At 44.4% G+C, this 18,112-nt stretch overlaps 1 protein-coding gene across 6 annotated transcripts in view; it reads left to right on the top strand.

The window, feature by feature from the left end:
- The window catches only part of frmd4a (FERM domain containing 4A), a 688,700-nt gene that overhangs the window by 491,903 nt on the left and 178,685 nt on the right, over nt 1–18,112 (top strand). The window lies entirely within an intron of this gene.

The raw sequence follows: 18,112 nt of genomic DNA, 5'->3' as shown, positions 1-18,112 counted from the left end.
ACACACATCAAGCTGAAGCTTGAAAGGAGGCTTGAAGTCTGTCCATGCATGACTTGAGCTTGGCTTCTGGGATTCTTGCCTCAATTTGCTTTATCGTGGTATTGAGCTGGACAGCACAGACTTAAAACAATGCCTGGCATGGTGGGATAGAACTGCTGGCTGACAAATGTTAGAAAATTAGACACATGGTTTAATCCAGACAAGTCTATGTGGTTCGATCTGTATGTTGTACGCAAGGAAATCTGCATTGCATCTCTTTAAAATGTCTTTTTCATCCGCACTAGATCCACAGAGGCTTGGAATATCAGTGTGGTAGCTGACATTACAATAGTGAGGAATACATCATAAAATCAGAAAGTGCTGAAAACACTCAGCAGGTCCGGCAGCATCTATGGGGAGAGAAACTGAGTTAACATTTCAGGTCAATGACCTTTCATCAGAATTGGGAAATGAGATGTAACAGGTTTTAAGCAAGTACAGAGGCAGGGAAAGTGGGGGTGAGAACAAAAGGGAAGGTCTGTGATAGGGTGGAAGGCAGGAGATTAAATGACAAGAGGAATGATGGTGCAAGGCAAAAATGGGATGGTAATGGGACAAGTAAAGAAACGAAAGATGGGCCTAGAGGAGCTGTTTCACCTGCTGTAGCTGTAAACTGCCAATCACTGGCAAGCTGCTATCGGGAGATATGAATGAAGGTCATAAACTTTACAGTGAGAGAGAGTGGGTGAGCAGGAAAAGGGTAGCGAGAAAGATTGATTAACGATGCAGCCTTGTACAAGGTCCAGGTGACTCTGAGTGGCAGTAATGGAGACTGGGATGCAGGTTTGCCAGCTATACCGTCAGCCACAGAAGCTGCATGATCTGGGGGACTGGGGACCAAATATACCCATTTGCTTGGGTAGAAAAGAGCAGCACAAAACTGGAACCAATTACTTTGAAAAACAACTTAATAGGTGTGTTTCACCCCTTGCCTGCCTTCTAAAAGTACCTACTGGCCTCTAGTAGTCTTCCCTACATCTCCCAGATAATCATCCATCATTGACAAATCTGAATGCTGAGGCCAGTTTTTCCAAACAATGTTATTTGATGTCAACAAAAACAAAATACTGCGGATGCTGGAAATCTGAAATAAAAACAGAAAATGCTGGAAACACTCAGGCGAACAGGCAGCATCTGTGGACAGAGAAACGAGTTAACATTTCAGGACGATGACCTTTCATCAAGTTAACTCTCGTTTCTCTCTCCGTGCATCCTGCCTGACCTGCTGAGATGTTTTCTGTTATCGAATGTCAGTGTTAGTCAGATGGAATACGGAGTCTAACTTTGAGTATTTAGTAGGGTGTCCAACACAGAAGAGGCATCAATGCACTCCAGCCCCCCACCCACAAACAGAGAGATGATGTCCTCCATCAGCACTCACATGCTTCACCCGTGACCATTGGATTGTGACCCGGAGCAGGAACTCCCACTGAATTTTTCTCCCCTGCTTAGCCAAGGGGTTCCAGTACCACAAGTCAACCCACCCCATCCGCAATCTGGAATCTGCTAGCCCACTGAACATCAAATTATTTGGAATTAGAATGCATTGTCTGATAGGAAGGTGGATACAGATTTAATAGTAACCTTCAAAATACTTGAAAAACAAACAAACTACAGGGGTAAAAGGAAAAGAAGGGGAGTGAGGCTAACTGGGCTACTCTTTGAAACAGTCAGTGCAGACTCGTTGGGCTGAATGGCCTCCTTCTGTGCTGTACTATTCACTAACTCTGCTGAACTCAGGACCTTTATATGGTTCAGTCCTACCCCATGCAATCCATTTATTTAAGGGAACTCTGTTTACTGAGTCTGTCCATAAATGGATTATATTAAGTAATAAATGAGAAGACTGTTGTTGTCACTAGCTAGACGTATTAGCCACAAAAGCTAAAACATAAGTGCAAAATTGTGAAAATATATGTTTCTGTATAAAGCTTTCGAAGCACTCCTGAAAAACATTAATTGCTTATGCCTCACTGTTAATCAAACAATATACAGTGCAGCCTATGTTGCCGTTCTTAGCAAATTAAATAAATGTTTGCAAAGCCTAATTTCCATGTCTCACAGTGGAATCTGTTATTTGAAATTGCACGGGTACCCATGGAAATTATACTGTACACGTTTCCTGTGGGAGTTTAAGTAAATGCAGCTTGATTCGCTTCACTGTACCCTGCACTTAAAGCCTAACAAAGGCCAGCTGTTACCATTGTACATTGTGAGAAATGCCGTGAGACTGGTACAGATAGAGTCACAGCTTCCATATCAATATAATGTTCTATAGATGTGACGTGTACTGCCTTAAAGCATTACATTGGCATTGAGAGTTTGATTTAATATTTAGTTTAAATGCTTGACAAGCTTTTTGGTCTAACATGCATATGATTGGAAGCTAAACTTTTCTCTTGTTTTGTACCCTTCAGAAGGGACTGATTACCAATGTGATACTGGGACCCTCCAGTTCCTTGCCCAAGTTACAGCCACACGGTGAGGGGTGTGGGTGTTTCCCACTGTTCAACTCCCACCTGACTGCAGCAAGTGTGTTTTGTTATTAGGGTTTAACCCCTTTGTGTTTTATTTGTCAAATAAACCGACAGCGACAGGTTTTCTTGTAGGTATAAAACAGAAGATTGATTATTTATTGAGCAATACGTCTTATCACAAAGTTGTTGCAACTGCACCCACTCACGCATTCTCACGCACGCACACCCGAAGAGACAGATAGACAGGAAAAGGGTAAGCAGGTTTCAGGGTTCATGGTAAGCCTCTTGAATTCTCTTGGAAGTCAAGTTCTCATTGGTTGCAGGCCTGAGGTGTTTGTAGATTTCTCTGTTGGTTGGAAGTTCAGTTTGAAGACAGAGGATCACTTCCAATTCACTGCTGCACAAGTTAAAAATGTTGCATTCACAGCAGGACGACTTCTCTTCTGGCTTGCTAGACTTTCTCTCAGCTCACAGCTGGACAGGCTTTTGTGATGTTTCCTTCTGGGTCTCTCCTCTCTCTGCCTCGAGGGCTGCCTTTTTAAGGTAGAAAGTTTGTCACATCAGATTCTGGTATGAGATGCTTTAGTCTCTCCCGCATGGTGATCACACAGTGGTCCAGGATGAGAATAATCCAGTTGTGATGTTTCCACTTCATACCTTCTTTGCTTCAGTAGAACCCATTCAATTTGGAATGTTTCAGGATGGGTGTAATTGACACCTCGCAACCTAGCTAGGCATCCTTTGTTCTAAACAGACAGTGTGGCAATGTTCGAATACACTTGCAGCATCTTTTGCAGCATTGTCCATTTTTAAAAAAAGGTAAAGTCAACTTTTATGACTCTTCAGTTTGAGTCTGTATTTTTTTAATTGTCGCACTTCTTGTAAGCGTGATACATTCTGCACATTTAAGCCTCGACAGTGAATGCTGGGAGACTGTTTAGAGCTGAGCTCAAATACTGTCCTCGCTACCTCCATGATTGATCATTTCCCAACAGGGATCATTGGACTGCAGTCAAGAGCGAAGGCTCGGTCTGATTTCTCCTCCCCTTTTCCACTCTCACTTACGAAAGGTTTACTGTCTCACTGGCTGAGGGCAGCGAACTCAACATTAACCAGATAGTGAACCTGGGATCTTGTAAAACAAAACTTCAACGTTCGGAGCAGTTGGTTAACATTTCAGGGCTGTCTGTAGCCTTGACGGTTACACACACTAATCGCCTAGTGTCTGCCCTCTCCAGACGCTGCCACTTCCAGATGTTTTTTTTTTGCTTTTGTTTCAGATTTTTAACGTTTTGATTTTTATCGAAACCTTTCAAGGCGTTTGTTAAGCTAACGTGTTATTACTGCACTGTATGGGCACTAAATGACTGTATTTTTATACATATATATGTTACGATCTCATTGAGGTCGTTAGCGTGAAAATACAAGATATGAACCGCCAGACCAATTTAAAGAATTACACAAGATTTCACATTTTAAGATTTTTATTATAACAACTAAACTAAGAGAAATCCCCAATTTTCTAAATAATACTTTGTAAGTCACTGATGCCCCAAATTACAAAGAAAGGTATTTAATAAAAATACTTGAAAACCTCACACCACGCTTTATGTTACACTGTCCTTTTTGATGGTGAACTCCTTTGTGGTTTAAAAGTCCCAAACTCCTCCCAGTTGCAATGGGTCGTATCTCCCAGACTATTTCAAAATCAGTGTTCTCTTTGTTCACTTTTCCGAGCACTTCCGACCTGGACATCCGCGAATAAGGCATTTCCTGGTGATCCTGCTAGTCTTCTACTGCTTCGCATGCTTTGACTCTCAAAACATGTTCAACTTTTCACTGCCTTTTACTGTAATGGGCTTCCAAGAGAAGGTGTCTCCTCTATTTGTCTCTTAAGCAGCCAATGCTAGTCCCTTCTCCATGAGGCTACAACCACATAGTTCTGTTTTTCCAGCCTTCCTTAAGGCTATAACTGATGATTTCTTCTCTTATGGCCTTTTTGCCTTCAGAAAGTCTATTAAATTTATCTGGACTCAAGTCAATAGCTTATTGTTCTGCTCCAAAATGCAGGGTCCAGAAGTCTAGTTTCACAAAGTCCCTTCGGCCTGTCCATTGTTCCCAGGTGCTAACAGCTGCCTAGTACATTTACATTTTCTGAATTACTGACTCCTTGTTTTACAATCCAAAAGTCTGGGAGGGTGAAACCCATTGTTCTTCAGGTGTTAGCCCTATAGTCTCTGTTTTCAGAAGAAAGTCTTTGATCTGTGTTCTTTATTGTCCTGGCAACCTTTTGCAGACTGGAGGTGAGGTCACCTGACCTCCCAGATGCCATCTTTAACTTTTAAAAATCACAATCTTTGATACATAATCACGTTACAAAGTCCATTGTTCATAACAATATCTATTTGCCTTATATCTTTCTATCCTAAGGAAACGATCTTTAGCACTTCAAACATCACAGAAAGCATTAAAAGAAAAAGTTAGTTAATACTGAGTTATTTTGCTATTAGTTAAGCAGATTCACAGATTAACCTGGAGCCCAAAATTTACAAGCATATCACAGTCTAACTATTTCACTCATCCATGGCAGATAATTTCTGATTGGCCTCAAGATTCTGCTCATTTACAGCAAGTAGACATTTTGTTAGCCTTAAGGGTCAGGCTATCTTAAACATAGCTTCGCAGTAATACATTGTGCTTTGCATAGTTAATAACCCTTGTCATTATAAAACAGTGCGACACCCAATTTCCTGTAAATAATGCCACAGGTACGATCCATGAAGACTGGATGTTGCAAGGGGACCTCGTCACAAGATGGATATCATAGGCGTAGGCCGTGCAGCCTACCTAACCCTATCACAGCATCCAGCTGCAACCCTACCCCATAGTCCTTTCCAAATTCAGATAAACTTTTTCTTTAGAAGAATTCCAAGACATTGCTCCTAAATTAGTCTTTATCCACTTTGACACTGTGCAGTCTTGCCTTCCTGTTGAGGATCTACCTTTGAAGTAGTATTCCAGATTTATTTCTCCTGTAGTTTTTAATATCTTTTCTACCTCTATATGGCCCCTTCTAAGTCAAAGTTGAAGACCCAAAGTTTCCCCAGTTTTGCCTCATGCTTCAATTCTCTGACACTGACCTTGTGGCTCGTCTCTGGATTACCCCAATGTTTGAATATTTCTCCTGTACCTCTGTGGTCAAATCTGGATACGGTACTCAAGGTTCAGCCTGTATATTGGTAGCATGATGTCCTTTGACTGATATACTCTGCTGATTTAGCAGTAGCAATATTCAGTTGAAGTTCCACAGTAGCTGGACATGGTGAAATATTTAGATCTCAATCACCCTAGATCTCTAGCATTAGCAATGCAGAGACAAAGATTTATTTATGACATTGCTCACTGGGATTCGAGGCCCATTGCAGCATTCAGGTCAATTATGGTTATAGAGTGGGGCATAATTGGACAAAAAGTGAGTGAAGGGAGAAAGAAGGAGGATAGAGGAGGCAGAGGGAGAGGAGATGAGGTTAGGGTAAAAAGAAGCATTGGAGAAGATGGTGGGAGGAGAGAGGGGGAAGGAGGAGGGGAATGGGAACAGGAAACAGAGGAGTGAGAGGAGGATAAACTTGGGAAGACAGTGAGCTAAGACACATTATGTCTTGCACTGGGGGAGAAGGGGAAAAACTCTGGTTTGCAAAAAATTCTCAGCTCCTTCCTAGTCACCAGGTTTTTATTTTAGTCCAAACTAGAAAGTCCATCAGTGGCTTCTTCAATATGTAGTCAGTGTCATTGTTTTTAAAATTAACCAATGTAACTATTGGACAGACCATTCACAGCACTGGCTATAGGTATCACAGGTACTGAAGGTATATGTGCACAATAAAACACCACACTCCCTTGGAGATCAGATGACCTGGGGGTGTATATTATATTTTGAATAGGGTTGTGGTGACCCAGCCAGGGAGTTTAATATGCAGGAGATGTGTCATTGCAAGGAACAAGCTCACACTGATTTAAGCAATCCCAGTTTTCAGAATTCTTGAAGTACATTCCATTTGTGTTGGTTTTCCGATTTGTATGTGATATTTCTCGATGATCTTTGTTGTAACAATCGCAGCTCAAAAATCAGCGGTTGGCAAATACAGAACCACAGACAGAAAAATCGAAAGTGCTGGAAACCTGAAATACAAAACAGAAAACAACAGGTCACTTGGCAACTAAGCCAAAGGCAGATTAACATTTTGGATAGAGACCATAAAAGATCTGGGTTTTTTTTGCAAATTCTATCAGATCATCTGTGCATTTCCAGCATTTTCTGTTTTTATTAACAGAATTGGCTCATTCCTGCAGTCATTTTTTTCCTTAAAATTTTGCCCTGATTCTGTTGCGCCTGTTGAAACTTGATAAAACAGACACAAAGCTGTAGAAAAACATCACACATTGTGAAGAAAAATCTGACAAAAGCAGCTTTTCTGGACAGGCATTTCTGACAGAAATAACATTTAGAATCCTACAGTACTGGTGCATCACCATGGGCGACCGAGTGATTGGGCGACCGAGTGATTAGGGGTCTCAGAGCAAAACAACTGGCACAGGATCAATTGGCGGAACTCATGTACCTGCTGGGGCGATGCCAAGGTGCCACAAATAGGATTGTGACATTCCTGTGCTCTTAAAATATTAATGAGCCACAATTCTGAAAACAGGATAATTGCTCTGAAAATATTATGGGCCAGATTTTGCAGTCAGTGGTGAAGGAACGACGCTCATTGTTCACTACACAGACAGCTGCCCGTAGAGTTTTAGGGGGCCCCTCAGTGTAGATTTCCTCTAATTCAGTGTCAGGTCCAGCGTGCTGCCCTCTACAGGGGATCTCCGGCATCTCTGAGCTGGGTTCCTCAACCAATCAGATTGAAGAATCCCCACTAAGACACGCAGAGTCTAAACCAGGAAGTATAAATTAGATTTAATTGATGTACAGCAGTGATTCTCAAACTTTTTTGATTGAATGGATTAATAATCACAGACTCCCAATCTAAATTCTAATACTATATGACATTCATCATATAAAAAATGCTGCATGTAAAGAGTGTTTTAACAATGCTTTTAAGAAAGCAGGTATCTAATTTTATGAGATGGGGGTGTCTGTTTCTCGTTGTAGAGTCTGTCTGTCCTTGACAAGAGGACAGCAAGAGCAGGAACACAGAACAGACGGGAGCCCGGGAGTCCAGGGAGAGCAGAGCACAGAGAGGGGCAGGAGCCGGGGCTGGTGGGGAGGGGGGGGGGGGGGGGCGGCAGGAAACAGTGCACGGAGAAAGAACTAGTGGATAAGGAGGAGAGCAGGAACACTGAGGAAGCGCAGGATGGTGAGAGCAGGAGCACTAAGAAAGCAGGAGTGCAGAGAGAGCAGGAGCAGGGCTGGAGGTGGCATATGGGGGCAGTTACTGGAGTATGGAGAGAGAGCAATAGAAAGGGAAAAGCACAAAGGGAGCAGAGCCACCTCTGGCCACCGCTGACTCATAACTACAGAGCCCTTGCCCATGTTGCCCACTCTCAAGGCCAGTGGTGCATCACAGACCCCCCCAGAATGTCTCTGTGTACCCCCCAGGATCTGTGGACCGCAGTTTGAGAACCACTGATGTACAAAAAGTGGAAAAGAAGATTGTGAAAGACAGATGGGATTAAAAGAGAGAGATAAAGGGGACAGATAGAAAAAGTAAAAAGTTTTATTTTTAATCTCCAACACTAATTTTCTTCAGAAGGAATGAGACTCCACACTTCTAAAGTTAGATTTTCAGGGCCAGAGAGTTTTTTTGGCAGTAATTATCAATTATCACGCTGTGAGAAATTCACTTACTCCTGAATACACCAGCCCTAACATTTTCTTATGATTTTGGTGTGAAACAAATGGGTAAGTAAAGCACTGCCAAGTCTATTGGTGAAGAGGCTAACAGTGGACCTATGGAGGAGCAGGCAATCTGTGACAGCAAAGTCTGGATGTGTGTTCTCTAGAGGTTAATGTCATATTTTTCCTGTTATAACAGCGAGCACTGTTATAGCCTCAGCATTGCTCCTAAAGCAAAATCCAGTTCAAAATGTATGTGCAGAACTGAACCACCCTGAACAGCAAGGTCCCAGGCTTAAACATTCGCCCCATTAACTGATCTCAGTGAGGATGCAAATAGGGGTTTGCCAGCTGGCCTTTGCAGTTACATTTTAGAAACCATTCAGTCCAAAACCAGACAGGTGGCAACCCAAAGATACAGTTCCATAATACACTGGATATTTTGAGAGTCCCAAATGGCAACTCAATCACACAGCCTTTTTTTAGGCTGCGTTTTCTGACAACGCAACCACTAGGTGGCACAGTACTGGCACATGTGCAAATGCAGCCTCATCCATTGAAACGTCACTGTCTGCGACATCTCAGGAGCTACCAGTAATAAAGATGGCGCTGCACAATTTGTCACAAAAAACAAATTAAACCCAAACCCCTCAATGGCTGCGATCGCTGCCTCCATCCAACCCCAACAGTACCCCACTCCCTTCTGCCATCTCGCTTCTCTTTGCTGCTCCCTCCTGCACCCATCTGTTCGCCACTCGCTCCCCACCTCGCTGCTGCCTTCCTTCAGCCACTTGCTCCCGCCCTCACCGCTTCCCCCCCTCGACTGCTTGCTCACCGCCTTGCTGCTTTGGCCATTCACTCCCTGCTTACTCCCCAGCTGCTCGCCCCAGGCCTCGCCACTCCCCCCCCCCCCACCCCCACCCCCCAGCCGCTCGCTCCCATGTTGCCCGCCACCCCTCAGCCGCTTGCTTCCTGCGTTGTCGCTTCAGCAGCTTGTTCCCCGCCCCAACCACCCATGGCAACTTCTTCGGGCAGCGCAGCGAGGGCGGGAGCAAATGGCTGAGGTGGGGAAGCAGCGACGGCAGGATGGAGCAAGTAGTCGGGAGCGCGATATTGAAAGCAGCAATTGAATCGGGGATGGCGAGAGGGCGCGGGGTACTGTTAGCGAGAAGGGTGGTGGCGATCGCAGCTATTGAGGGGTGAGGACATCATTATGTGGTGACGCCAGCGTGTGCATGCGCGCATTTATACTGGCAAGCTGGCAAATGTTCGCACGCACCAATGACGTCCGCAATCACTGCACATGCCTCTGGGTTGTCAGGAGTCACTCCGTTTTTTTATTTTTTCTTGGGATGTGGGCATCGCTGGCTAGGGCAGCATTTTATTGACATCCCTAATTGCCCTTGAGAAGGTGGTGGTGAGCTGCCTTCTTGAACCGCTGCAGTCCATTTGGGGTAGGTACACCCACAGTGCTGTTAGGAAAGGAGTTCCAGGATTTTGACCCAGTGACAGTGAAGGAACGGCGATATAGTTCCAAGTCAGGATGGTGTGTGACTTGGAGGGGAACTTGCAGGTGGTGGTGTTCCCATGCATCTGCAGCCCTTGTCCTTCTAGGTGGAAGAGTTTGGAAGATGTTGTCAAAGGAGCCTTGGCGAGTTGCGCAATACATCTTGTAGATGGTACACACTGCTGCCACTGGCTCAAAAAAAGGCAGGACTGGGTGCTAAATATTCCTGGATACAAGGTGCTCAGGAAAGATAGAGAAGGAAAGAAAAGAGCAGCAGCATAGAGAGATACAGCACTGAAACAGGCCCTACGGCCCACTGAGTCTGTGCTGACCAACAACCACCCATTTATACTAATCCTACATTAATCCCATATTTCCTGCCACATCACCACCTTCCCTCAATTCTCCTACCACCTACCTACACTCGGGGCAATTTATAATGGCCAATTTACCTATCAACCTGCAAGTCTTCGGCTGTGGGAGGAAACCAGAGCACCCGGAGAAAACCCACAAGGTCACAGGGAGAACTTGCAAACTCCGCACAGGCAGTACCCAGAATCAAACCTGGGTCACTGGAGCGTGAGGCCACTGTGCCACCCCGCAGCAGTATTGATTAAGGAGAATATTTGTGCTAGAGAGAGATGTCCGAGAGGAAGCCAGGGCAGAATCTATTTGTTTAGAGCTAAGAAACAATAGAGGTACCAATACACTACTAGGTGTGTTGGTGGTGGAGAGAGTGAATGTTTAAGGTGGTTGATGGGGTATAGATCAAGTAGCAACTTTGTCCTGGCTGGTGTTGAGCTTCTTTAGTGTTGTTGGAGCTGCACCCATCCAGGCAAGTGGAGAGTATTCCATCACACTCCAGACCTGTGCCTTGTAGATGATGGACAGGCTTTGGGGAGACAGGAGGTGAGTTACTCGCCGCAGAATTCCCAGCCTCTGACCTGCTGTTGTAGCCACAGTATTTATGTGGCTGGTCCAGTTCAGTTTCTGGGTAATGGTGACCCCCAGGATGTTGATAGTGGGGGATTCAGACATGGCATTGCCATTGAATGTCAAGGGAGATGGTTAGATTCTCTGTTGTTGGCGATTGTCATTGCCCGGTCACTAATCAGCTTCCCTTTCATTCATTAATATCAATTGGGAGGCATTGCTAATGGTAATGTTTAGAGAAGTACATCGGAGTACATGATGTGGTGAAGGTTTACGTAAAAAAAACCTTCATGTGATAAATAGGAAAAATATTTCACAGTGAGGGTACTTTCACACCACTCACTTTGAATTAACACCAGGATTCTTTTTGCTCAGTGCTTTTCTCATGAGCAAATGGTATTAATATTAGGTGGACCTGATAGAATAAAGGTAGGATTTTATAAATAGGTTTTTGATCCTTTTAATTATAAGTGGAAAACCATTTATTAATAAACCTTGGGGAACAATCACACTGTATTGTGTAACTGTGTTTGTTGGCTTCAGCAGCAAAACATTGACCAGAATTTTACCGGCCCTTGGAGATGGACTGTGAAGCTGGAGGGTGGTAAAATGGCGGTGGAAAGCATCAGGAGGGATGTCCAACATCTGCCCGTCGTTGCGGGATATTCCCAGAAGCGGGAGTGGCAGCAACTCAGCCACCCACAGACTGGAGGCGGGCAATCCATTAGTCCATTTAACTGAACTGCTAATGGCTATTTCACGCCCCCGCTAGCGTTTTGATGGCATGGGGAGACCCCCTGCTGTGTGGGGAGACTGTTTGGTACATCGAGGCAGCCTTCCAGTGGCTTCCCGGCAAGGGCATGGGTGGGGGTGGCTCCTTCCTTTCTGGGCTCTCTGCGATCCAGGGAGAGGTCCACCGGTAGCAGTGGCTGCCTTCGTCGCCCAACACTGCTGCTAGTGGGTTACCTCTCCGATCACCGGGGCCTGCCTGGCCCCAACACAGTAAAAAAAATCTTACTCACCCTGCTCAACAGGGAGCTGCCCTCTGCTTCTCCCTGCACCCTTGATCGGCGGCACTGCTGAGCTGCCGGCTGTCCAATTAGTCTGGCAGCTTGGAGAGACAGACCGCCATCCTTAATTGGCCGCCGCCAGTAAAATAGCCCATTGTGATCCCGCTGTCTGCCGGCACCGGCTCGGGTCAGACATTTCGGACCGACGGCAGGACTTCACTTGCTGGTAAAATTCTGGCCATTGTCTCTGTACCAACGAGGTGTTAAAATTTTCAACTCTGTGAAATTTGGCTCATTGAATATTATCATTTAGTTTTAGTTTTTAGTTTTAGAGATACAGCACTGAAACAGGCCCTTCGGCCCACCGAGTCTGTGCCGACCATCAACCACCCATTTATACTAATCCTACACTAATCCCATATTCCTACCACATCCCTACCTGTCCCTATATTTCCCTACCACCTACCTATACTAGGGGCAATTTATAATGACCAATTAACCTATCAACCTGCAAGTCTTTGGCATGTGGGAGGAAACCGGAGCACCCGGAGGAAACCCACGCAGACACAGGGAGAACTTGCAAACTCCACACAGGCAGTACCCAGAATTGAACCCGGGTCGCTGGAGCTGTGAGGCTGCGGTGCTAACCACTGCGCCACTGGCCGCCCCCCGTATTCATCTGAATACTTCACAAAGGAATTTCACAAAAACATGTTAAGGGTGAGAATGAAGGGAGAGGAGAGCAGGGGACCGAGGTGGAGAGAAAGTGGGCAGGAGGGAAGGGGAGGTGGGAGTGAGAAAGAGAGTGAGGGAGACGACAAAGAACAGTACAGCACCGGAACAGGTCATTCGGCCCTCCAAGCCTGCACCAATCTTGATGCCTGCCTAAACTAACACCTTCTGCACTTCTGGGACCCATATCCCTCTATTCCCTTCCTATTCATGTATTTGTCAAGATGTCTCTTAAACGGCACTATCGTATCTGCTTCCACCACCTCCCCTGGCAGCAAGTTCCAGGCACTCGCCACCCTCTGTGTAAAGAACTTGCCTCGCACATCCCCTCTAAACTTTGCCCCCTTGTTACTGACTCTTCCACCCTGGGAAAAAGCTTCTGACTATCCACTCTGTCCATGCCGCTCATAACTTTGTAAACCTCTATCATGTCGCCCCTCCACCTCCGTCGTTCCAGCGAAAACAATCCGTGTTTTTCCAACCTCTCCTCATAGCTAATGCCCTCCAGACCAGGCAACATCCTGGTAAACCTCCTCTGTACCCTCTCCAAAGCCTCCACGTGCTTCTGGTAGTGTGGCGACCAGAATTGCACGCAATATTCTAAGTGTGGCCTAACTAAGGTTCTGTACAGCTGCAACATGACTTGCCAATTTTTATACTCTATGCCCCGACCGATGAAGGCAAGCATGCCGTATGCCTTCTTGACTACCTTATCCACCTGCGTTGCCACTTTCAGTGACCTGTGGACTTGTACGCCCAGATCTCTCTGCCTGTCAATACTCCTAAGGGTTCTGCCATTTACTGTATACCTCCCACCTGCATTAGACCTTCCAAAATGCATTACCTCATTTTTGTCAGGATTAAACTCCATCTGCCATTTCTCCGCCCAAGTCTCCAACCGATCTATATCCTGCTGTATCCTCTGACGATCCTCATCACTATCCGCAACTCCACCAACCTTTGTGTCGTCCGCAAACTTACTAATCAGACCGGCTACATTTTCCTCTAAATCATTTATATATACTACAAACAGCAAAGGTCCCAGCACTGATCCCTGCGGAACACCACTAGTCACATCCCTCCATTCAGAAAAACACCCATCCACTGATACCCTCTGTCTTCTATGACCGAGCCAGTTCTGTATCCATCTTGCCAGCTCACCTCTGATCCCCTGTGACTTCACCTTTTGTACCAGTCTGCCAAGCGGGACCTTATCAAAGGCTTTACTGAAGTCCATATAGATAACATCCACTGCCCTTCCTTCATCACTCATCTTCGTCACTTCCTCAAAAAACTCAATCAAGTTCGTAAGACACGACCTCCCCTTCACAAAACCATGCTGTCTCTCGCTAATATGTTCGTTTGTTTCCAAATGGGTGTAAATCCTGTCCCGAATAATCCTCTCTAATAGTTTCCCTACCACTGACGTAAGGCTCACCGGCCTATAATTTCTTGGATTATCCTTGCCACCCTTCTTAAACAAAGGCACAACATTGGCTATTCTCCAGTCCTCTGGGACCTCACCTTTAGTTTAGAGATACAGCACTGAAACAGGCCCTTCGGCCCACCGGGTCTGTGCCGACCATCAACCACCCATTTATACTAATCCTACACTAATCCCATATTCCTACCACATCCCCACCTGTCCCTATATTTCCCTACCAGCTACCTATACTAGGGGCAATTTATAATGACCAATTAACCTATCAACCTGCAAGTCTTTGGCATGTGGGAGGAAACCGGAGCACACGGAGGAAACCCACGCAGACACAGGGAGAACTTGCAAACTCCACACAGGCAGTACCCAGAATTGAACCCGGGTCACTGGAGCTGTGAGGCTGCGGTGCTAACCACTGCGCCACTGTGCCACCCCAGCCAATGAGGATGCAAAGATTTCTGTCAAGGCCCCAGCAATTTCTTCCCTTGCCTCCCTCAGTATTCTAGGGTAGATCCCATCAGGCCCTGGGGAATTATCTACCTTAATTCTTTGCAAGACACCCAACACCTCCTCCTTTTTGATAATGAGATGAGGAGAGAGAGAGAATGAGCAGAACGTTGATGAAGAGAGCGTAGGGGAGAGTGAGGGAGAGGAGGGAGAGAAAGAAAGACAGAGAGGGAGAGAGAGTGAGAGGGATGGAGAGAGGGAGGGAGAGTAATGGAGTGTGAGTGAGGGAAAGAGAAGGAGACAATTAGAGAGAGGCAGAAAGGGAGGGTAAGTGAGGGAGTGTAGAAGAGGGAGTATGTGAGTAAGCAGGGAAAAGGAGGGAGTTAGGGAGAAGAGAGAGAGTGAAAAGGAGGGATAAGAGAGTGAATTTTCATACTACTCTATTAAATTAACTTCATTATTGACACTTTATACCCCCTCCCCCCGGTTATGACCTGCTTCAGCCATGAGACATTGAACAAGAGACTGATTAACAGCTATTATCAAATTAACAAAACAAGAATTCAGGGCCGATGCCAAGTTTTTCACACACACAGTGATTAAAAGTTGAACGGGTTTATGGATAATGGAGGTGAACAAACTGGAATAGACAACAACTTGAATTTATACCTTGCATTCTATTGCGATGAGAGAAGTCCCAAGCAGCTGTGATGAGAATGGGTGCCAAAACAAGAGGAAGAGATTCGTGCTGAAGGTTAAGTTGAAGAGAGAGAGGTTTCAAGGAGATTTTTAAAGGGGGAGAGAGAGTGACAGAGGGGGAAAAGTTTATGGAGGGAGTTCCAATGTGTAGGACCTGCAGCCTGTGCCATCGATGGATGGTGAAGGAAGTGGGGATATACAGAATGTGGGTGAGCTGGAGGGTCTTTCTACATGAATGGGTCACCTGTATCTATCTTGTAATTAATATCAGCATGATGTTCTGAGCAGGGAGGGCTACCTACACACTGCACCGTCCAGTGACCCGACCAGTTTAAAGTGTCGGCTGTAATCCTCTGGATTGGGAATACAGTAATCCATTGAAGCAGCTCCAAGACCACAACTTACTATCTCTTTAACGTAAATTAAAAATGTGGAGAAACTACACTGATAGTAAAAATTACAGAGCTAACTACACACATGGGAATCGTCTCATAATTGCCTCTCAACTTTTTATAGATGAGGAATGGCCTCTATAATGAGCCACCTCTAATGTAATACTCTATGTGGAGCTAATTTTATACCTGAAGTGAGTAATTAAAAAGCAAGCACGTAACTGAAAAGATAAAACAAGGAACAGCAGAAGCTTGCAGTTATATGCTAACATATCTCACACAAGCATATAAATGTTACGTCAAAAGAGTTCCTTTAAAATGTTTTGACTTCAACTGAAGTACTTTGTTGTTAAGTATGAAAACCCAGTAGTTATTTTACATGCAGCAAGATGGCACAAATTGCAATTAGATGGACGATCAATTAATTTTTCTTTAGCTGATGTTGGTTGAGAGAGGAATGTCGGTTAGTGCAAAAGAACTGCCGAGTCATTTTTAATTAATGGCATTAGCTCTGAACAGTTGACCACTCATCCTTTAAACATCTCATTCAAAGTGCCACATCTGCAGGAATGCTGCACTCCCTCAGTACTGCACTCAGATGTTTACCACCGCATCCTCTCATTCGGAAGCAAGACACTGCCAATCTGACATTGCAGAAAACTTCTCTTTCTTCCGAGAAGTAATATGTTTTACTTGTATTTAATTACTAGCAGGTCTCCTGTGGTGTTGCCATGGTGACTCTGAGGTTTTATTTTCTGCTTCTTATTGTGAATGAATAGAAAATCACAGGCTGCAAGGGTGCAGTTTCCTGACAGACACTTAATGTGCACTAAGAGTGAACAATTTTGTGCAATGTTGGTGGGATTGCAGATTTAATCACTTTAGAATAAGCATAAATTTCTCTATAAACAAAAAAGGCTTAATAAAAATCTCAAAACATTCTTTGTATGCTTTTTATATAAGAAAATCTTAAACCTCAACAATGGTTCAGGAGAGAGAATTTTTGACTGAATTTTCAACAACGATAAACTCAATTTTTAAAAAATCTTTATTTATTTTCCATTCACCAACAAAGAAATCACGATCACGCATACACTGTGTCCAAACAGTTCAAAATAGAAATCAGCATTTGCTATTTAAATGTAATGAAATTCCTGGCATGCCTGCAATAAAGTATTGACAGTTTAATCTCCAGTTTCTTTTAAAATCTTTTGGAAACGCTCAGTTTCTTCTGGCCTCCAACTCCCATTGATATGCATGCTGCATGCTGGATGATTATGCCAACTGTGCATGCTCCAGTGATACAAATGTGGTTCAAGTACTTTCCCACTGCGGTGGAGCAAAAAAATATCCAATTGATGCCCAGTCAATTGAAGTCAAAACTTTATTCAAGGTGTCAAAAGGTACAGTCATTAGGCATGTTCGATGATGTTATTGTGAAATATGTAATCTTTTTGAATCATGTATTTTGTTTCAAACCTTATTCTGAACATCATAAATTTGTTACTGATAAAAAAAGACGTTTGTTTGTCAGAAAGCAGCTTCAGTCGGTCCGTCAAGAAACTGTGACTGGCAGTTGTTTACATTGCGAACTCGTATTGCAAATGATTACATAGGCATTTTTAATGTTAAATGTTGGCATAAAAAAATGGCCAAAAACTGGCAACAAGAATTAAAGAATCTCAACAGGGAGTGGATACAGATTTTCTATTAAGATATGGACTTTGTGCTGAATCATGAGCATTTTGTTTATTGTAGCTCCTTCTTTCCCAGGACTCAAACTGTGGAATTCATCTCCTACCTCCTTCCTTACTCCTGCATTTACATAGTTGTACAACCCAAGTGTGCCAACACTTATTCTTTCTTTCCTGATTTGCCCAACCTTCTCTCCTACACTTTTCACCAACAATAACTTGTATTTATATCATGCCTTTAATGTAGAAAAATACCCCAAGGCACTTCACAGCAGCATTATCAAACAAAATTTGACACTAAACCACATAAGGCAATATTAAAGGCTTAGTCAATGAGGTATGATTTAAGGAGCATCTTAAGGGAGGAAAGAGAGTGATAGAGGCGGAGAGATTTAGGGAAGAAATTCCAGAGCTTAGGGCCCAGGCAGCTGAAGGCACGGCCGCCAATGGTGGAGTGATTGAAATCGGGGATGCACAAGAGGCCAGAGTGAAGGAACTCAGAGATGTCAGAGGGTTGTCAGGGCTAGAGAAGGTTACATAGATAGGGAGGGATTTGAAAACAAGGATGAGAATTTTAGAATTGAAGGTTTGCTTCACTGGGAGCCATTGTAGGTGAACGAGCACAAGGGAAAAGGATGAATGGGATTTGGTGCGAATAAAGACGTGGGCAGCAGAGTTTTGGATGATCTTAAGTTTACAGAGGGTAGAATGTGGGAGATCAGCCAGGTGTGCGTTGGAATAGTCAAGTCTAGAGGTGACAAAGGCATGAATGAGGGTTTCAGCAGCAAATGAGCTGAGACAGGGCGGAGTTGGTTGACGTTACAGAGGTGGAAATAGGCGGTCTTAGTGAACCTTAGTTCTTTCTCTTCATTTGGGTTCCTCAATGTAAAAATGATCAT

Source organism: Heterodontus francisci, chromosome 27 (genome assembly GCF_036365525.1).
Source record: "Heterodontus francisci isolate sHetFra1 chromosome 27, sHetFra1.hap1, whole genome shotgun sequence".
Lineage (NCBI taxonomy): Eukaryota > Metazoa > Chordata > Chondrichthyes > Heterodontiformes > Heterodontidae > Heterodontus > Heterodontus francisci.
Note: the sequence above shows the minus strand (reverse complement) of the source record. Positions and strands in the feature narration are given on the sequence as shown.